Source organism: Sinocyclocheilus grahami, unplaced genomic scaffold (genome assembly GCF_001515645.1).
Source record: "Sinocyclocheilus grahami isolate Dianchi unplaced genomic scaffold, SAMN03320097.WGS_v1.1 scaffold599.1, whole genome shotgun sequence".
Taxonomy (NCBI): Eukaryota; Metazoa; Chordata; class Actinopteri; order Cypriniformes; family Cyprinidae; genus Sinocyclocheilus; species Sinocyclocheilus grahami.
In genome coordinates, this window is record NW_015505778.1 from 238,386 (window position 1) to 262,195 (window position 23,810).

At 35.5% G+C, this 23,810-nt stretch overlaps 1 protein-coding gene across 1 annotated transcript in view; it reads right to left on the minus strand.

Annotated features, from left to right (window-relative positions):
* Positions 1-23,542, minus strand: part of LOC107557355 (phosphatidylcholine:ceramide cholinephosphotransferase 1-like) — a 42,103-nt gene extending 18,561 nt beyond the window's left edge. The window contains exon 1 of the mRNA XM_016240746.1: positions 23,337-23,542. The gene's annotated coding sequence lies outside the window, so the exon portion shown is untranslated. The remainder of the gene's footprint in view (positions 1-23,336) is intronic.
* Between the last annotated feature and the right edge of the window lie 268 nt (positions 23,543-23,810).

A 23,810-nucleotide genomic window follows, 5' to 3' on the forward strand; every position in this document is an offset into this window, starting at 1 on the left:
TTCATTTACATGGGGTAAAAAAAAGGACCCCCCCCCCCCCCCACACACTTTAAAATAATCAAATTTAGTTGCTTTGCAGCCTGAAATGAAGACAGACACAGTTTTTGTTTTATCCAGCTGTATTTACTTCAGTGCAACTTATAACATCCAAATGAAAGATATAAAATTAAAAACAATTAAAAAAAACATAAAAGTGTCATATAAATAAATGTGACTTGACGTGACTTTACTGGACTGCAGAGCTCATGCAAACATCCACATCGCTATGAACTGATGCTTTCTTAACAGCTGTTTTCCCACATTGTCATTTTTATTGTGTGCTTATTTTTTTAATTTTAAAAAGCACACAGTATATATTTACACATTCATCTAAATGCTACTCTCAGTAGTGTCGGGATGTTTGGTAACAGTAAACTGCTGCTTGCTTATATCAAACTTCTTTTTACCTCTAACCAAAGAATGGAAAAGAACTTCGGTGTGAGTATATTGGGGCCTTTACACATGACAGCATTTTTTGTTTGTGGTTTTGTAAAACGTTCCTACACTCTACTGGTTTCGTTTGCACTTCTCATAAGCATGTATTCTATTGGATTGCATGTGGGAGGTGCTGAATTACAGTCTTGTGCAACAGCGCCACAAAGTTATGCACAAACCGCGTTATTGCAGGTATACACTTACACTGGGTCATATGAGATCAAACAACTTTATGCATTTATGTGAATAATCACCAAGCGCTGCATTTTGACACATTTTTGTGCATATTTGACCATTTAGGCACACACCTTAAGCTAAAAATTTAATTTACATGTGTGTAAATTGGTTTTGTTTCGTGTTGGAGCGCATGCACAGAAAGCCTCCCTTGCGAAAGTCACGTTACTGATTTGTATGTAAAGTTTGGGCTTTTATGCAGGAGCGAAAGTGCACCACTGGAAAGATTATTTTATTTTCATAATTGTTGGAAGCCGAAATCAAAACTGTATTTCCATTAAGTGCACAGCTCTAGTGCAAAGCAGGACAGTAATCTAATTATTTACCTTATTCTAAATAAGCCAATATTATGATTATGGTGTTTACATGAGTTGCTTTTAGAATACTCATTTCATGTTCTCGTTTTACATGGTATAGTACATAGTTCGATTAATGGCACACGTCATTATGTCGCCACGTAACGCCATCCAACGTCCCTTCCGGAATTTCACGTATAAACATATAGTTCGTCTTCGTGATGATGCCATGTACAGTTTTGGGTTTCATTTTAAATTTTATGAAAGCTTCAAGTGCAGTTAATTATTTGTATGTGCATACAGGCGACGGCGGGTGTTGAAGCTCTTTTGTTTGCCGTAAAACTGTTGAGCACTGCCTTGTGTGTATCCTGTCGCAAAATGCAGCGAAAAGTCCTATACAACAGTAATAATGTGATTAAGGTGTTTACATGTCTATTCTGCAATTCAGTAATGTGACTAAAATAGGAATACTCCATGTCTTAATTCGATTTCTGTTTACTTCGATTACGACTTTAGCCGGATTAAGGTAATCAAAAATCTGTTTACATGGTAGATTCTTAATCAGAGTATTGTCTTAATCATATTAAAATCGAGTATTGTTGTCCATGTAAACGTACTCAGTGTTAGAGTATGGAAAATTTGTTCACATATGAACTCCATAACCACCATCATCATTAGAGCCAGTCACCTGCTCAAAGTAATCTCATGTGCTTCTTTGGAACATCAACTGTCATGAGTAAAGCTATACATTAACTCGATGCATTCGTTTTTCCAAAACAGAACTGCTCAACTGTTTAGTGACTATAACAACTGTAAAACGATAATCTGGGTAATCATACACAGTGTTCAAACAACAAAACAAGAGGTTCATGTATTATGAACTTAGAATTTTAGTTAATGGCCTTCAGTTAGAGCTATGGATCAATGACATGACACTCATTTTTTCTTTTTTCTTTTATTTTTAATCTATAATTTGTTTTGAAAAATCATAAAATGACTTGAAAACAGCTTCTATGATGAGCATGTTTATACATATGAATGATAGTATCCATTTTCATATTTTTTCTGATGCAAGTGTCCTTCTTCGCAAGTTTCTACCTTGAAATATTGTACACTTGTTGTTAAAATGCTAAAATAATTTTGCTTCCAGGATTGATGGCATACATATCTGATATCAATTTTGTAACCATATTAATATTAATGTTCTTGTTTTACCGTAAAAATTAAATTTGAACATTGTAGGCATTTAAATAAAAACGTCATTCATTTTAAACCTTTCTAAGAAAAATGCTAGAACTTTTTTCAATTGATAAATACACAGCTGTTAACATCATATGTTCAACATAGAAAGTGATTGTATCCAATCACAGGACTAGGATTAAACTGCTCGATTCATATGGATTCATTGTTCAATGCTTTTATGAGCTATTAAGTTTTGGTTACTTCTCAGGTTTCATTAAATACATCAATTTTGGTTTTGAAAATGTACTTATGGGTCTTCAGTCTTATGGGCTTGGAACAACATGAGGGTAAATGACTAATTGTTGATTTTTGCATTAACTATATGCGTTAACTATAACCAGCCTGCTATTTATCAAGTCAATTTTTGCTTCTTTAGCCTTAACAACCCCAAATACCGTACTTTACATATCCTTCAGTTATTAAAAAAATGTTGACTTAATTACTTTGAATGAAACCGAAAATCATTAACAAGACCTTTGCCTCAAAATATATTCTGTAATTTTAACGATTATCACTTGACTTTAGATTATCACCTGACTTTAGGTTGCTGCCCACAATCGTGTCAAATTTCAGACAAACTTCCAGGTTTATAGTGAACTGCTGATGTTTACAAAAGTGCTGCAGTGAGTTTCTGTGCCTTTTAGTGGTTTTAGAAAAAAACTAAATCAGATGCAACTTTAGCCTCATTGTACCCACTACAACAGCACACCGTGTGAAATATTGAATCCCACAATACAATGACTCCAAATTGAACCCTCCATTTCCAATGTGACAGATAAACCGGCAGTCATAAAAGATTTTTTGACATCCCTTTCTTGACTCATTTTGTGATCAAGCTACCAAATATTACACATGCAAAATATCTCCTGTTATACTTACTATTAAAAAACAGAATAACTAATGTCACAAAAACTATGTATTGGCAAATGTTTAACCAGACATCGCCACACTGTTCACTCAACCAACTTCACAAGTTGCATCCTGGGATGCTTTTTAAACAGTATTGAAGGAGATCACACACTTCTTGACTGTTTTTCCTAAGTAACCCCACCAATTAATTCACGTAATGATGAGAATTAAAGGAAAAAAGACCACATGTAAGTTTAGGAAGTTGCTTCACTCCGTAATCTAGTTACTTGGTTACTCATTACAACAATACACACATCAGCAGCAATGAATAAGTGAAGTTTCATCGGAACTTACTCATACCATGTGTTTGCAAAGCAGTTGCTGTAACTACTGCTGACTTTATTTTAGAAACAGTGCTGGGTACTTATTGGAGCATGGCACACACATTACACTTTCCTTAAGATAACATTCAAGCTGAAACTTTCGGTAAAAGGAACCTAATAACAATGCAAGCCTGTAGATCAGATGATTTCTTTAACCCATCTATAGAATTCAGACAGCCTTTGTTAACCAAGGTGGTTTTAAGTTACTGAGCAGTTTCTCGTGTGCAAAGCAAACAGAAGGTGTGAGACTGAACAAAAGTGCCATCTCTCTAACTCCCACCGGTATTGTGTGTCAGCTATTTTCACCTGCTTTATCTAGATTTCTACAAGAATTGGGTCAGAAGTGTTTTGAATGGCCCGCTGAGTTTAAAACATAAAAATTAGATTTACTGTTATGATAACTGCAGCTGTGGCCACACATAGCATGACATAAAAAATGACATATCATATTTCAGCAATTAAACAACTGTCCAAGTTTTTAGTTCTCTATCCCAATGTAACTGTCTGAGACATTAAAGGACACGTGAAATTAAACATTCAAAGTTCATCCAAAATTTTAATTCCATCATCATTTACTAATCCTCATGCCTTAATTCCATTAGACAGTCGATTGAGTTCACAAAACGGTTCTGAAATCATTCTTGAATTAGAATGATCTTGTTTTGAGTGTGTGTGTGTGTGTATTTGTATGTGTATGTGTGTGTGTGTGTGTGTGTGTGTGTTTTTGGTTAAGAACAATTTACATAGACAGGCAGACACTGTTGAAAGACATGTAAAGTGACAGTTTATTTTGTGTTTACATGCCGTTTATGGTTGGTAGATTTTTGTGTTTACATGCTGTTTAAACTTGTGGTCTTGTTTCCAGGAAAATCGTAAATCATAAATTGCAAACGTGCACAAGAAATAATGGGAGGGGTCCTTATTTCTACAATGGCACACACTTGCAAGGGCCTTCCTTCCTGCCACAACTCGTTGCTGACTGCAAGCTATATAACACAAAAGTTGCTTGAGAAACCCTTCCCCATTTTGCAGGAAACAGAAGTATATTTTACAAGATTAGGTGTAAAGAGAAGTGCAAAACGTTCAGTTATCTGAAATGATTATGCAATGCAAATTATTTTATGATTATGCAAATAAAAATAGCTCACATGCAAAAATTCAGAGTGCAACTGTGGTTTCCTGCGACATTTCTCAACCTCACAAGCAAACGAGTATGAAATCATTACTGATCAACTGAGCAAGATCAATGCATTAAAACAAAACAATTGCACTATTCTACCACAGCTGCTTAGTCGCCACTTTTATTAATCAGCTATTCAGAATATATCATTCTGATTGGTCACAGCATATCGAGCATATTTGTGTTAAACTCTGTTGGACTGGAGTAATATTTTTTTCATATATGTGACCCTGGAGCACAAAAGCAGTGTTAAGTCGCTGGGGTATATTTGTAGCAATAGCCAAACATACATTGTATGGGTCAAAATTATAGATTTTTCTTTTATGCCAAAAATCATTAGGATATTAAGTAAAGATCATGTTCCATAAATATATTTAGTAAATTTCCTACTGTAAATATATCAAAACTTAATTTTTGATTAGTAATATGCATTGCTAAGAACTTCATTTGGACAACTTTAAAGGCATTTTTCTCAATATTTTGATTTTTTTTGCACCCTCAGATTATTATACAGATATTATGACTGGATTTGTGGTCCAGGGTCACATATTATCTTGTTTTTACTACAACCGAATGTAGTAAAAATGGCCTTTCAATATTAATTGATATTTATATTAAAGTATATGGTAAGCATAAAACATTTGATGTATGCTATACTGACAACTTTAAAGCAATAAACATTGCTGGAAAGAACAAGAACATGTTAAAAGATACCAGGGCTGGGCCGTGAGCGTGCCAACCACACACCGCAGTTGTAGGCTACCATTGGTGGTGGTTAAAAAAAAATGCTCATGTGAAGGTTGCTCTTTTATGTGGATAGTGGGGTATGAATGGAGTACAAAGCTTTGTTTACAAAAGAAATAACAGTTTAACAAGTAAACATTGTGAATATGGAAACATCTGGATTTGTGGCGAATGAGGGGTATGTCAGCCCATAAAATTGGATTAAGCTATCGGCTTTGTATTGTATCTCACGAACTGATCACTGAATTTCTAATGAATGGGAACTCGGACTACACACTGAAGCACTTGCTTCTCCTCCCAAATAAACACTCACATCTCACCCTCATCTTTTTTTCACAGGGGATTTATTAGGGCTGCTAAGGGATTATTTTGATAGTAGATTAACCGTTTTAAAAATCATTCGATTATTCGATTAATTGTCGATTATTTAAAACAATTAATGAGTAGACTTATTATTCAACTTTTGCAATTCATTAAAATATTCAGTTATCTATACTTATTCATTTACAGTGGGTATAGAAAAGGATCCCCCCCCCACACACTTTAAAATAATCAAATTTAGTTGCTTTGCAGCCTGAAATGAAGACAGACACAGTTTTTGTTTTATCCAGCTGTATTTACTTCAGTGCAACTTATAACATCCAAATGAAAGATATAAAATTAAAAACAATTAAAAAAAACATAAAAGTGTCATATAAATAAATGTGACTTGACGTGACTTTACTGGACTGCAGAGCTCATGCAAACATCCACATCGCTATGAACTGATGCTTTCTTAACAGCTGTTTTCCCACATTGTCATTTTTATTGTGTGCTTATTTTTTTAATTTTAAAAAGCACACAGTATATATTTACACATTCATCTAAATGCTACTCTCAGTAGTGTCGGGATGTTTGGTAACAGTAAACTGCTGCTTGCTTATATCAAACTTCTTTTTACCTCTAACCAAAGAATGGAAAAGAACTTCGGTGTGAGTATATTGGGGCCTTTACACATGACAGCATTTTTTGTTTGTGGTTTTGTAAAACGTTCCTACACTCTACTGGTTTCGTTTGCACTTCTCATAAGCATGTATTCTATTGGATTGCATGTGGGAGGTGCTGAATTACAGTCTTGTGCAACAGCGCCACAAAGTTATGCACAAACCGCGTTATTGCAGGTATACACTTACACTGGGTCATATGAGATCAAACAACTTTATGCATTTATGTGAATAATCACCAAGCGCTGCATTTTGACACATTTTTGTGCATATTTGACCATTTAGGCACACACCTTAAGCTAAAAATTTAATTTACATGTGTGTAAATTGGTTTTGTTTCGTGTTGGAGCGCATGCACAGAAAGCCTCCCTTGCGAAAGTCACGTTACTGATTTGTATGTAAAGTTTGGGCTTTTATGCAGGAGCGAAAGTGCACCACTGGAAAGATTATTTTATTTTCATAATTGTTGGAAGCCGAAATCAAAACTGTATTTCCATTAAGTGCACAGCTCTAGTGCAAAGCAGGACAGTAATCTAATTATTTACCTTATTCTAAATAAGCCAATGTTATGATTATGGTGTTTACATGAGTTGCTTTTAGAATACTCATTTCATGTTCTCGTTTTACATGTTATAGTACATAGTTCGATTAATGGCACACGTCATTATGTCGCCACGTAACGCCATCCAACGTCCCTTCCGGAATTTCACGTATAAACATATAGTTCGTCTTCGTGATGATGCCATGTTTTGGGTTTCATTTTAAATTTTATGAAAGCTTCAAGTGCAGTTAATTATTTGTATGTGCATACAGACGACGGCGGGTGTTGAAGCTCTTTTGTTTGCCGTAAAACTGTTGAGCACTGCCTTGTGTGTATCCTGTCGCAAAATGCAGCGAAAAGTCCTATACAACAGTAATAATGTGATTAAGGTGTTTACATGTCTATTCTGCAATTCAGTAATGTGACTAAAATAGGAATACTCCATGCCTTAATTCGATTTCTGTTTACTTCGATTACGACTTTAGCCGGATTAAGGTAATCAAAAATCTCTGTTTACATGGTAGATTCTTAATCTAGACAAGACAAGAGTATTGTCTTAATCATATTAAAATCGAGTATTGTTGTCCATGTAAACGTACTCAGTGTTAGAGTATGGAAAATTTGTTCACATATGAACTCCATAACCACCATCATCATTAGAGCCAGTCACCTGCTCAAAGTAATCTCATGTGCTTCTTTGGAACATCAACTGTCATGAGTAAAGCTATACATTAACTCGATGCATTCGTTTTTCCAAAACAGAACTGCTCAACTGTTTAGTGACTATAACAACTGTAAAACGATAATCTGGGTAATCATACACAGTGTTCAAACAACAAAACAAGAGGTTCATGTATTATGAACTTAGAATTTTAGTTAATGGCCTTCAGTTAGAGCTATGGATCAATGACATGACACTCATTTTTTCTTTTTTCTTTTATTTTTAATCTATAATTTGTTTTGAAAAATCATAAAATGACTTGAAAACAGCTTCTATGATGAGCATGTTTATACATATGAATGATAGTATCCATTTTCATATTTTTTCTGATGCAAGTGTCCTTCTTCGCAAGTTTCTACCTTGAAATATTGTACACTTGTTGTTAAAATGCTAAAATAATTTTGCTTCCAGGATTGATGGCATACATATCTGATATCAATTTTGTAACCATATTAATATTAATGTTCTTGTTTTACCGTAAAAATTAAATTTGAACATTGTAGGCATTTAAATAAAAACGTCATTCATTTTAAACCTTTCTAAGAAAAATGCTAGAACTTTTTTCAATTGATAAATACACAGCTGTTAACATCATATGTTCAACATAGAAAGTGATTGTATCCAATCACAGGACTAGGATTAAACTGCTCGATTCATATGGATTCATTGTTCAATGCTTTTATGAGCTATTAAGTTTTGGTTACTTCTCAGGTTTCATTAAATACATCAATTTTGGTTTTGAAAATGTACTTATGGGTCTTCAGTCTTATGGGCTTGGAACAACATGAGGGTAAATGACTAATTGTTGATTTTTGCATTAACTATATGCGTTAACTATAACCAGCCTGCTATTTATCAAGTCAATTTTTGCTTCTTTAGCCTTAACAACCCCAAATACCGTACTTTACATATCCTTCAGTTATTAAAAAAATGTTGACTTAATTACTTTGAATGAAACCGAAAATCATTAACAAGACCTTTGCCTCAAAATATATTCTGTAATTTTAACGATTATCACTTGACTTTAGATTATCACCTGACTTTAGGTTGCTGCCCACAATCGTGTCAAATTTCAGACAAACTTCCAGGTTTATAGTGAACTGCTGATGTTTACAAAAGTGCTGCAGTGAGTTTCTGTGCCTTTTAGTGGTTTTAGAAAAAAACTAAATCAGATGCAACTTTAGCCTCATTGTACCCACTACAACAGCACACCGTGTGAAATATTGAATCCCACAATACAATGACTCCAAATTGAACCCTCCATTTCCAATGTGACAGATAAACCGGCAGTCATAAAAGATTTTTTGACATCCCTTTCTTGACTCATTTTGTGATCAGGCTACCAAATATTACACATGCAAAATATCTCCTGTTATACTTACTATTAAAAAACAGAATAACTAATGTCACAAAAACTATATATTGGCAAATGTTTAACCAGACATCGCCACACTGTTCACTCAACCAACTTCACAAGTTGCATCCTGGGATGCTTTTTAAACAGTATTGAAGGAGATCACACACTTCTTGACTGTTTTTCCTAAGTAACCCCACCAATTAATTCACGTAATGATGAGAATTAAAGGAAAAAAGACCACATGTAAGTTTAGGAAGTTGCTTCACTCCGTAATCTAGTTACTTGGTTACTCATTACAACAATACACACATCAGCAGCAATGAATAAGTGAAGTTTCATCGGAACTTACTCATACCATGTGTTTGCAAAGCAGTTGCTGTAACTACTGCTGACTTTATTTTAGAAACAGTGCTGGGTACTTATTGGAGCATGGCACACACATTACACTTTCCTTAAGATAACATTCAAGCTGAAACTTTCGGTAAAAGGAACCTAATAACAATGCAAGCCTGTAGATCAGATGATTTCTTTAACCCATCTATAGAATTCAGACAGCCTTTGTTAACCAAGGTGGTTTTAAGTTACTGAGCAGTTTCTCGTGTGCAAAGCAAACAGAAGGTGTGAGACTGAACAAAAGTGCCATCTCTCTAACTCCCACCGGTATTGTGTGTCAGCTATTTTCACCTGCTTTATCTAGATTTCTACAAGAATTGGGTCAGAAGTGTTTTGAATGGCCCACTGAGTTTAAAACATAAAAATGTGATTTACTGTTATGATAACTGCAGCTGTGGCCACACATAGCATGACATAAAAAATGACATATCATATTTCAGCAATTAAACAACTGTCCAAGTTTTTAGTTCTCTATCCCAATGTAACTGTCTGAGACATTAAAGGACACGTGAAATTAAACATTCAAAGTTCATCCAAAATTTTAATTCCATCATCATTTACTAATCCTCATGCCTTAATTCCATTAGACAGTCGATTGAGTTCACAAAACGGTTCTGAAATCATTCTTGGCTGAGTTTAAAACATAAAAATTAGATTTACTGTTATGATAACTGCAGCTGTGGCCACACATAGCATGACATAAAAAAATGACATATCATATTTCAGCAATTAAACAACTGTCTAAGTTTTTAGTTCTCTATCCCAATGTAACTGTCGGAGACATTAAAGGACACGCGAAATTAAACATTCAAAGTTCATCCAAAATTTTAATTCCATCATCATTTACTAATCCTCATGCCTTAATTCCATTAGACAGTCGATTGAGTTCACAAAACGGTTCTGAAATCATTCTTGAATTAGAATGATCTTGTTTTGAGTGTGTGTGTGTGTGTATTTGTATGTGTATGTGTGTGTGTGTGTGTGTGTGTGTGTGTGTCAAAGAAAAAAGTCAGAGGGTTGGAATGGCATGGAGCTTAAATGATTGAATCAATTATTTTTGTTTTTTTCTGTTTCTTAAATTTCTTTACTAGGTAATTAAATTAAATTGTCATTTAATAGTCATAATTAAATTAAATTACTATAATCTTATAAAGAAACAAAAACGGTCTTTTTTTCAATAAAAGACCAGTCGTAATACATGAATTATTTATAATAAATTGCATACAACATTTTTAATTCTTTCAAGCAGACATATTCATTTGTATAAATTAAATATAGATTAACCCTTATTAAAGCTAATTAAGTGATTAAGTCAAGAGTACCGAGTGATTTTCTTGTCTTCTACTGTTGTTTGATTAACATTAAGGACACAGACAGCAGCAGTTATATTAGTCTGCTGTCACTTTAAGACCTAATACACGGATCTAACATACACATACAGATATGCATCTGATATTCTTCCAACTGTTTACATTCACTTAAAGGGTTAGTTCACCCAAAAATGAAAATTCTGTCACTAATTACTCATGCCTTTTTGCATACGGATTCACGCTTCGGGCACACCCCCCAACCCCGCCCCACGATGTCATCGTCCATCACGATGTTTCACTGTAGACATCATCCGATGCCAATTTAGTAGACATCGCACAACCCGAATTCAAAGCTAGTTTTCATTTAGTTATTATCTCGTTTAAATTGGTGAAAAAAAAAATTGTTGACAAAAACTATGGCGAAAATTCTGTCAATTAAATTAACACTGGTTGTTGTATCCAACTGAGAAACTGAAGAATATCAAACCCTGCAACTGTAAACTAGGGGGGGCATAGGTAATGCAGGTTAAATAATTAAGGTTAAATGCATTCATATATCATGCATTAAACAGTCTGTGTAAATTAGGGATGTGCATCTCATGACTGAGGCCGATACGATACGCATCTCGATGTATAGCCAACGATACGATACATTAAAGATACATATGAAGCAGCTACCGATGCGATGCGATACGATTCACCCCTATTACGATGCAGTGCGATCCGATTTCATTTCAATTCGATTCAACACAATGCGATTCGAGACAATACGACGCAATGGAGAAAATATGATCACTTTTAATGCCTCCAGGTCTGTTTCATAAAACAAGTTAACCAAATAAGCCAGGCTTATTTCAGTTAGTCTGACTCATTGTCAAATGATTTGTTTCCATAAAGCAAATTTAACATAGATCAACTTCAGTCACTCTGGCAACGTATGCTGGGAAACTAACCTGCTCTAAAGCAGGTTAACTGTCAGACTAAGCTGAGTTCCTCTAACACTGACCAATAGGAACAATATTATTTCACTTTTTTTTTTTGTTACAGTTTCTAGTCAAGCAGAAAGGCTCTCTCTGGTTTTATGACAGCTGTACCTTTGCAGAACAGATAGCAGAACATTAGAACATTACAATCTAAAATTGCTCTTTAAAGCATTAAAATAACTAAATTAAAAGTTAAAATCACTGAATTAAAATTAAAATAAATAATAAAGAAAATGACTTCTAAACTGCTATAAGAAACACACATTAACTCATTTGAGCTTAGTAATTAGTACTGAACTAGCTTACATTTGATTTACCCATTACAATAGTCTCTTTACAGTTACCTACTGCTATCATAAAAATACACTTATATGAAGGTTTACAATTCTACAAAAGGCACATTTAATGTCCAACAAGCAATATTTTAGCAAAATGTATATTTTTAATCCCAGTTTTTTCTCGGGTCTCCGTGGTGTTGTGATTCGTCATATTCACGCAGCAGCAGCGGTGATGAGAGAACGCGCTTGGCAAACAAATACATAGATCACAGATTATTGGTCACTTTCTAAATCATAAAAGTATAGCGCATCCACAAGTAATTATATATAAATAAATCGGTTTTTGCCGATGCAAATATGTTAGAAACGATGCATCGCGATACAAATGTCGACTTGTAGCCGATACACACTTTTTAAACCGATGCATCGCATCGTTAACTTTTTATGCCGATGCACCGAGCGAATCGGGGAATCTTCCCATCCCTAGTGTAAATGCATCTAAATGCCACTTCAGATGCAGATTCTATGCCATCTCTGCATTGCAAACACAAATTTTGTTGATACTGATTTCATTTGATTGGTGACAGCCCTATAGTGAGTTACTATTTGAATTTACTGATTAAATTTAAGAATTTGACACAAACGATAATGCATGCATTTAATTAGGTTAGAAAAAATAGGGTTTATAAAGGTAAAAAGGCCCATAAAAGGTAAAAGTCTATTTAAACATATTGGAAAAGTTCATTTCTGTTAGTCCTGCAAACTAACCACTGCACAGTATATGAAGAACATCAAAAGCTTTGGGGGTCAGCTGTCCACAGCAGTCCTAAACCGGTCAAAGTACCAGCACAATGTCACGCTCAGCAAAATATTGTCTAATTATCATTATTGACAAAATTCCAGAAAATATCAAGTCATTTTCACACATAACTACTGTAAACTGTTTATTTTTGGCACAACAGAGGACATAACTGTACCTTAAAACATAAAATCTATTTAAGCAACATTTAATTTTTTAGATACTTTCTCCCGCTTCCTGCGCACATATCTTCCATCCCGTACTCAGCTGTCCTACGCCACACTCCCACGGAGCACACGAGAGTCTCACAGAAATGCAGACCACTGGAATCATCACCAGGCCCATTCAAACATATATTCAATTTTTTTTCTCAGACATACAACAATGTAATTTCACAGTTGCACTACATTTAAAATGTTCATTGTTCATTCTGTGGCACTAACATTCTTCAAGTTCCTAGGCCAGGCATGAGCCATGCCTTTCCAACAGCTGATAAAATGCCAAAAGAACCAGCTCAAAATCCAAACTCTAGGAAAACCCTCCATTCCCAATGTCAAGATACTAGTTACGCCACATGATCCTATTCCTGTAGATCAGATTTCCTCTCAGTTAGCCCAGAGGGCTTATCAAAAGTGTGTAGTGTGTGGTCAGGCTAATGTGATTTCAATTAGAGGGACGTTTCTGTTCCCTACAATGATTTAAGTAAAAAAGATTGATTTCTATCCTTTAAACCAGGGTTTGCCAAAGTGGGATTCAAGAGAATACTGCAGGGGGTTGGTTAGTAAGCTGATGAAAATCTAATAATTAAATCATACAATTTAAATAATAATAATAACAACACATAAATAATACAACATTCAAAAATTCAAATAATATATATGTATATATATATATCTTTTTTTTCATCTTTTCTTCCATCCCGCAATAAAGCAATAATAATAATAACAATAACAATCTAAAAATATATGTAGGTATTTAGTAGGGATGCACCGATATGAAAATTTTGGCCGATACCGATAACCAATTATTCTTTATTTTTGAAAGCCGATAACCGATATGTTGGCCGATAAATCTATATCCAAATTGTTATATACTTTTTGAGAGCCTGATTACAAAAAAGGTATCATCATTAAAAGCCACATCCCAAACACTTCAACATAAGCAGCCTAGTTTGAACGGTGTACGTTTTAAAAATATTTTTACTCTCCAATTACCAAATTTAGTCATAAAATGAGTAATACACACACACTTGTTACTACATGTAACCACGAACTTACACTTTCTAAAGCAAAAGCAAGGATGCTTGGATTCTGTGTTTGATTCAGGCAATTATCATGCACTGAAAATGTAATACATTTTAAAAAGAATACGGAGGAAACTGCAATGTCTATTAGGCTTGCTGCGATAGTCGGTGTTAACGGTGTTGACGGGGTTTAGCCGCAACACCGGTTACGTCACCTGACCACCGCGGCACCGGCCCCCACCATCATTTAGATTTTTTCATAGTAATAAAAATAATTTACTTCAGTTAGAGAACAGACACTACAATTAAAGATTAAGATTTAGTTTCGAAACGAAATGCAAAAGCACCTGTTTGGCAATCTTTTGTTTTTGAAAAGGCTGTTGACTTTTGCCGTTTATCTATGGTGATTTTGTACTTTTTAAAAAAATATTTGTTTCTTATTTATTTGATTCCACAGTGTTTTTAACATTTGTTTCTTATTTATTTGGTTCCACAGTGTTTGCTGATTTTTACTGTATTTAAACTAAGTAATTATTTTATTTTACATCAAGGTGTATGCCGTGCCTCCAAGCTTTATTATTCGTTTTGCTAATAAAAGTTGTTTCTCCTATTTATTTGTTTTTTTTTTAATATATATTTAAACTTTGTGTAAGTTATTTATTTTATATTAGGCCTATAGCATGGTGGATTTCTATTCGGTTTGATAACAAAAGTTCTATGTTTAGGCAAATATAAGTGCGTTAGTACCGTTTTGTTGTTGTCCATTCAAGCAATTGATGCCGAACTGCTGCTAATTCAAACGTAAAAGTAAAATGTGCATGGGCAATTATAAGCCATTTATGTCTATCAATGTCCATTAATGTTTTTCTGTTCTAATCTTAATGTGAACAAGATAGATTTTCCATTGTCTGGTCATTCAGTGCTGGTTTAAGGTTTCAAGACTGGACCTCATTCACTCGGTAAGTCTTTGGGGAGAGCCAGATTCTGGCCTTTCCAACACTGAGAGCTTCATCACACGACTGCCTCAAGAATAAGAGTCATATACAACCACAGGATATAGATCAATCACTTGATTACTCCTCATTTGTATCTTTGATTTTATTGCATTTGTCCTACCGTTTTTAATTTAACTCTTTGATCATCAAAATTACTGTATTGTATATTTTTGTGAAATAATATTTTGGTCATATCACTCACCAGAGCCTAAATGGTTTGTCATTCTTTTTTCCATTTATCTTTTTGTAGCTTTCTGTATTTTTTCTTAAATATGCTTTACTGATCAGCAACTCAAAAAAATAGTCTTAAAAACGATAACGACAAAGAACCATGATAATTTTGCGATCCTGCCTGAAAAAACGTATATCGCCCAATTGTAGTTTAAGGTTGAGTCTATTTTGCCACGTTGCATGCACATGTTGCATGCTGTTCAAAATGCTTTATAAATCTATTCATTAAAGGGGTCATGAACTGAGAAATCAAAATTCCCTTGATTTTTTGACATGTAAGAGGTCTTTGTACTATAAAAACATCCTGTAAGTTTCAGAATTCAAACCTTTCTCGTTAGTCTAAAAACAGCTTATATTGAAGCCAGTCTGCCAAAACGACAGGTTGTGGAATGTGACACTTTATGATGTAATAGTGTGGCTAAACCCCGCCTCCGCAGAAGAAGATTAACGCCTGCTTCTACAGCACTGCCCACTGATTTGTGCATGTAGTGTAAATAACGAGAGAGGCAAACACAGGTCTACACAGAAACCAAACGATAAAGATGGCTCCGCAGTTAAGACGCTGTGCAGTGCCAGGTTGTGGAATTCTTTGCATTGCCTTCCTTCTGATCCCAACATTAGGAAAGAGTGGATTCATCACAAGTTCCAGACCGCATCAGTAAGAACTTGGTCATTTGTTCACTTAATTTTACCGCGGATTAGTCTACAAACTAAGGCACAATTCAATGCAGGATTGTCGCACCACACAAGTGTGAGTAACTGTTTTTATTACGTGGTCAATATTGCTTTGTCTGTTATTACAGATTGTTTGACATGTACTGAGTATTTTATTAAGTTTTTGATCACACAGCTGTCCTTTAGAACTTGCAATATTCAAAATTGTTAGCCAATCATAGCGGTGGGCGTTTACTTTCAAGTCTACAATCCGCCACACCTATTTAAACAGAGCGTTCCAATGGGGGGCGCCAAAACAGGACATAAAATAGCCTATTACTTCTAAATTATGATGTGTTTTTATGTCAAAATCGTCATAGCATTATAAGTGGACCTCAGAGAACAGTACAACATAATAAAAAAGGCAGTGCATGACCCCTTTAACACAATACTTCGCAATATAGGCTTTTATAAAGCAAGTAAGAAATTCTAATTGATTGAAAGCTCTATGTGTTCTTGAGGTTGCACTGCTTATGTGTGCAGTCTGAAACAGACCTTATGCACTTCACCTTTAAATATTCTAATTCTATTGAAATCCATGTGTGACGAGAGGGGCGGGGCCGAGAGCCATGGGAACGGAGCGAGGCCGGTGGAGTAAATGCTAATGTGCGACACCTGTGCCATTCACCGGTCTCGAGTCCCACGAAGGAGCTCCGGAAGGATAAAAGGAGGAGTGACGACAGTGTTGGACGAGAGAGGACCAGGCCTGGACTTTATTTTGTGTTTTGGTTCTGTTTGTGCGTGACAGTCATCGCGAGGGGCTGTTGTGCTATTTTGTGTTTATTTTATTATTAAAGTTTTGTTTAAATGTTCGCCGGTTCCCGCCACCTTCTTCAAGAACTACGAACGTTGTTACACCATGAAACTATTATGTCTTTTTATAATATTGAAAAAAAAAAATACTGAAGTTTTTTTCATGGCGTTACATTTTATTTTGCCGATGTTGTTTCTGTACCACTTTTCTACTGAATCTACAGCGTCATGAAAGATGAACTCATTTCACAACAGACAACACTTCCACACAATAACAAAACAACACATATTTATATGGGGCTGGTTTCAAAGTACTAAAAGAATCAGGACTCAGAATCACTAAGTGGAACACACAGTTGTGAACTTCCTGACAACTGCCATCTCTAGTACTTGTTTACGTGTTCCTTGGCCTTTAACAAAATGGTTATTGCCCCCCCCCCAAAAAAAGTAATGATAACAATAATAATCAAGGTCAGTAATGACTGGAAACCAGGAGACTCTCAGTTCAGTGAAGAACCAGGAAGACAGATCAGTCCCAGATGTTAATAATCAAATCAACACAATTTTTGGCTCCACTCTCATAGAAGGAAGCAAGAGTAAAACAAAGGAAACTTTGCATGCAAGGGGAAAAAAACTGTATTAACCTATAAACGTTCAGGCTTTGTTTGGTAACATCCTCATTGACATTTAAAGATTTTTTGCTATTTTACAGTATCAAGATGACCATTCTAAAAATAACTGTAAAACACTGAGTGGAGTTATTGATCTGGCTGAGGAATTTCCTAAATGTAAAACAGCAGATCTCTAAATATGCGCACATTACTACAGATTTTCTCATTAGCAAACAGTAATAGTCTGAATTCTAAACATTAGCTTGTTAAGCAAATGCTCATCAGCTGAGAATCTTCTGCTTGTGATCTTCAGCATGACTCAATTAAAACTCTAAATGAACGACCAAAATCTCTGTATTACGCATGCCAGGCCAAGAAACACATGCATTCCTATAGACCAGGGATCCTCAAATCTGGCCCACGAGATCCACTTTCCTGCAGAGTTTCGCTCTAACCCTAATCAAACACACCTGGGCATGTTAATCATTGTCTTCGGGATCATTAGAAAATCACAGGTAGGTGAGTTTGGTCAGGGTTGGAGTTAAACTCTGCAGCGCATTGGCCCTCCAGGGCAAGATTTGAGGAACCTTGCTATAGACTGAATATGCAATACACATGCACATGACATCACCGTTTTCACAAATCTGTGTTTTCGTGGTGTTTTTACGGAGGTGATGATGGTAACGTTTTCAAAAACTTGTACTTTGAAACCCATTTTCAAAAGTCTGCATTTTCAGGCCATTTTTAGTTGAAAACGTGTTGTGTAAATGCCCCCTTAAATCTGCATTTTATCCCATCTGCTATTGGTCTGTCAAAAGGATAGCCCTGCCCCCTACACAACACCACTGGTTGAGTAAATATTATACTTCCTGGAGGAATCCAGAAAATTACAAAATTAAAGTGATAGTTCACCCAAAAATTTTAATTCTGTCATTAATTACTCACCTTCACGTCGTTCATCTTCGGAACACAAAGTAAGATATTTTTGATAAAATCCGAGAGCTTTCTGACCCTGCAACTGACACGTTCAAACCCCATAAACGTAGTAAGGACATCGTTAAAATAGCCCATGTGACATCAGTGGCTCAACCAGAATTTTATGAAGCTATGAGAATACTTTTTGTGTGCAAAGAATACAAAAATAACTTTATTCAACAATTTCTTCTCTTCTGTGTCAGTCTTCGACGTGCGTTCAGGAGAGTAGCACGATGCATGCATGTGGTGCTGCTGACGCAGGAGCCGGCGTTCTGATGTAGAACATCCATCTCTCATAGTGCATCTGTATATTGTGGTTCAAATGAGTAAGGCTGGGCAAAAAATTGCAAGTCATCCTCTCTGTTTTAAAAAAACAAAACGTGTACTTGTTTTTCATGAATGTATTTTACAACAATACAAAGAGCAATGTGTAATATTTTACCAGATTAATCCTACACTTATTCACTTTTATTTGTTCCGCACTAAATAATGTTTATTTTTCACTAAATGTTTAGCTTTTATAAAATGATTGTGCACTCATGATTTTTTCAAGAGTAACTTTTGCTGCGGAATTATTATTGTATATATTATTATTATTATATATAATAGTATTTTTGTAATAGATTATGATGATATATTTTTTAATTTGTTATTTTTCTTTCAAATGAAGTCGTCTATATTTAGTAGATTGTGTTTAACGTACAAAAGAGTGATCAGGTCAACACATTGAGATGTGAGAGAAATTCTACACAGATTTTTTTTTTAAACTGCGCTGGTATCGGATTGGTATTAGGGTTGTGATGGTGAGGAAATTTTCCCACCGGTTAATCGACGTGTGACAACACCGGTAATACCGGTATCACCGCGGGGGCGGGGCGTTCCCTCTTTTCCTCGCTTTTAAATAGCTTAAAAGCACCGTGCGCATTTTACTTTCACTTTCAAATAGCAGCAATTCGGAGTAAAGCAATTGTTCGTTTGAATTTTCCCTCTTTTCCTCGCTTTTAAATAGCTTAAAAGCACCGTGCGCATTTTACTTTCACTTTTGAATTTGCGGCAGTTCGGCGTCTATTGCTTGAATGCAACAACCAAATACAACGTCAAACTCACTTTTATTAACAAAACGAATAAAAATACACCATGCTATAGGGCAAGCTATGCCTTACATAAAGTTTAATAGGTATACAAAACTGGAAATAAGTAAACGTATAATATATAACCAAATAAATAAGAAACGTAGAACGTTTATTAGCAAAACGAATGTCAAATAAAATAAATAAATGACAGTTTAAATAAAGTAAAAATCAGCAAACAATGTGGAACCAATTAAATAAGAAACAAATGTTTAAAAAAACTTCCAAAATCAACTTAGATAAACGGCAAAAGTCAACAGGCTTTTCAAAATCCAAAATATTGCCAAACAGGCACTTTTGCATCTAGTTTCGAAACGAAATCATCCGCCATCACTTGTCTGTCTCACCTCACTCTTCTTGTCAGTCAGCTGGACTCACTCTCCTCACTGGAGAAATGAAATCTGATCTGTGATGCGACTGTCGTTCGGCACGCTGCATTGAGCAGGCGCGTTCAGTTTTTAATTGTAGTGTCTGTTCTTTTACTGAACTAAATTATTTTTATTACTATAAAAAATCTAAACTACTGTGGGCTTAACACCGGTATCACCGTCAGCACCGTCTATCGGTATCGGCTGATACTCCAAATTTTTGGTATCGGATTGGTTCTGGAAAAATGGTATCGGTCCACCCCTAACTAATATGCACAATGAAGAAAAATTTAAGTAGGATTTACTTGAAAAAAAGCTAAGAAACAACTTTCACTCATAAATTGCTAGTAAATTTCCCAAACAATTACAAAGAAACATTGAATTAATGGCATTCTTAAATAGAATGACTGAAATAGTTTATCTATATATATACAGTGGGGAAAAAAAGTATTTAGTCAGCCACCAATTGTGCAAGTTCTCCCACTTAAAAAGATGAGAGAGGCCTGTAATTTTCATCATTGGTATACCTCAACTATGAGAGACAAAATGAGAAAAAAAATCCAGAAAATCACATTGTAGGATTTTTTAAGAATTTATTTGCAAATTATGGTGGAAAATAAGTATTTGGTCAATAACAAAATTTCATCTCAATACTTTGTTATATACCCTTTGTTGGCAATGACAGAGGTCAAACGTTTTCTGTAAGTCTTCACAAGGTTTTCACACACTGTTGCTGGTATTTTGGCCCATTCCTCCATGCAGATCTCCTCTAGAGCATTCCCTTTTTACAGTGAATAAATGGAATTCTGCACCACACATGCATCTCATGCTTTAACTGGAGTGTGTCAGCGACAAACTGTCCACAGCCATTTGACAGCACTATACTTTCCACAGTAAAAGTCTATATTAGGAGAATGTGTCTCCGCACAGTGCGCATGTCTCATATTTTCCATAACCAGCCTAGAGCTCTTGGTTATGAGCGTCAACAACCACAGTGAGACCACACAAGAAAAAAATAAGCATGTGAGCCTGAGGTCAGGAGCCACAAAGTGCATCTTCATTAACAGACACTGCTAAACCATTTTTGATAAGGATCATTCGTAACCATTTAGACTTACTGTAAATTTGAGGTTAGATCATTTTGTCTCGAATGCCACTCTGTCCTCTTCACGTGAACTGAGTTTGTATACAACATGGAACAGCTTTATGCAAAGTTGAATAACCTTCTGCAGAGAGGACACGTAACAGCATGCAAACAGCAGATTTTCACATTTCTGTAAGTCTCTAGTTTAGCCCTCTGGGACTGAAGCCCAGCTGCAGACCTTGTGTTTCCAGTGACTTCCAGAGCGAGCGTGCATGCACACACACACACCTGAGAGATATCCAATTATCCAGAGATCACCACAGGCTCCAGTCTTCCCACCAGCTAATGAATGTCTCCTGCTTAATCCTAATTACATTTAGTCATTAGTCATCTGAGAACGCCTGCACCGAAACCATCTAGACAAATGCAGCATTATTTCAACCTACAAAACCAAAAACACCATTTTCTACCTGAAGCATATGGTTTATATTCCAGCCATGCAGCTAAATAAACAATATTATGTAAGATACAAGAGGTAAATAATGTGACGCTCAGTCCAGAACTACACTGTAAAATAAATAAATAACAGAAAATGTACTGGTAATTTTCCGCAAGGAAATCAGTCGACAGTTGAAACGAGTCGTTAGTAATTTAAATCCCACTTCCGTGACGGCTACACGTCACGGGGTAACACATTTGCATAATGCCCGCCTATGTTCTACGTTGGCCGGCCGCGAACAACTTGACCCCGCCCACAAACACGTCATTCTACTGACGACTGCTTCTCTAATCTCGGGGAGTTCCACGCGGGATTCACAAAACGCTTGCTGCTGAAAGATGGATCAGTATCCTGTTTATTTGGACCAGCTGCTCCACTGAAGTATGATAAATAATAGATGTTTATATTTTCTATAGAGCGTTCAAAACACAGAACTATTGAAATACGCGTATCGTTTCCGAAACGCGCTGTACGCCGTAGACCAATCACAACAGACTAAGCCATCTGACCAATCAGAGCAGAGGAGGCTCACGGAAAGGAGGGGTTTAGAGAGACTGAATCTTTGAACTGCTTTGAACGAATCGTTTGAGAAACGCTGGAAAATGAGGTGATATTAAATGCATATTTTGAGAAAACAAAAGCGTTTTTTGACCTTGCATGGATGTAATCCTATTGTAGGAGACTCCCAAAATAATATAAGGAACCGTAAAAATGGCATAATAGGGGCACTTTAATACAGCACATTGCGCCCTTTTATGATTTTTTTCTTTCATTTTTCCAAGTTAATCAAATATAAATTAGAATGCATTGAATACAAAACATATTTTTTTAATTTACCAGCAAATTTTATTTAATTGTGCATGCCTATTTTTACATTTTCATCATTATAACACCCTACAATCAGGTTTAATTTATTAAAATTAGTTAATGTTTTTAACAAATTAACAATTATTTTAGAAATGAACCATTTTTTTGAGAATGTAATAATCTAGGTTAATGTTATTTTATGAATATACTATTGTTCAGGTAATTCAAGTGTGTTCATAATACATTAACAAAATGAAAACTTAAATGTATGAAATGAATTGAACCTTATCGTAAACTGTTTTGCTTTCGTTTTGCACTTAACTAAAGCTCATTTTTAAAAACACTAATAATTTAATAGCACTTGTTTTATTAGACAAAATAGTATCGTTTTCTATAAATGTCTTTCATACTTGAGGTCAGGATGCCCAAATTGTTTGTAAGCTTTAAAACTATTGATTTCATTTGACAAAATAGTATAGAATTTAAATGTTGGCCACGGTGCAATATAGTTAACTTTTTGGTTGGCCACTTTTTAGATTTTCAGAGTCATTAAATCATATTTTTTGGTTGAAAATGTTAAAAGAAAAGTACAAAAACAAATTAAACCAAATGCAAAAACAATTCTGCAAGTTCCAAGCCAGGAAAATAACAAATGCCTGATATTTCCATGACATTTACAGTACAACAGCTATGCATGGCACAGTAACCTGTAGCCAAGGGCTTTTCTGAGATTTCATAAAAATGATTAGTTTAAAATAAAGGGAGAATCAAAGTAAATCTTTTTAGTCTTCTACACCTCAAAAAAAAAAAAAAGAAGTAGTAGTCGTACCACAGAAGATGCTACTAGGCTAACATTGGCATCTCGTGAGAGATTCCAACCCAAATATCAGCGTGCCACCACTCGATGACACAACATAAATCAAAAATCATGATGAATTCGCAACAGATGGGACAACAACATTACACCAACAGCTCTAGCATGCATGCATGCATGCTCTGTATCAATCAGAGCAACTGTACGCATTCAGAAAAGTTGCGATGATCAACAGATGAAACATTGTATCCGCTGTAATCGCAACGCCATTCGAATGTTCGAATTTCGGCTGTTACAAACGCGCGCGGCGAACGCAGTGAGTGAATGGATTGCTAAAAGCCTTACCACGAGCGCTCGTCTTCCCAAGCACACAGGACGCGTGTGCCTTGAGCTTCATCTCGGACAAACTCACTCTGAAAGAGCCTGGAGACGTAATGAAGAGTCTCTAGGCAGCTCACCACGCATGTGTTGTTCGGAAACCAGCGGATGAAGTTGATGGATTGTTGGTAACAGAAGCACGTAGATCACCAAAGGAGGTTTCTAGGGTTTGTGATCACAGACCACCCCGAAGGCGGGGCGAGACCTCATGTTTTTGGGTGGGTGTGGGGGGCAAAAAGGATGAGAATGGGAAAATCGAAGTCGTGCCATATCATTTCACAGTTAATGAGCTGTTGTCTGCAGTTGAAAGCAGTTATTGATTGTTTTGTTGATTGCTGAGAAAACTTCCTGTTATTGTTATTGCATATTAATAATATTGCCTAAAATATATTATAATAGAATAAACATATCACGTGGCATGCATATGCAACACGCGTATTG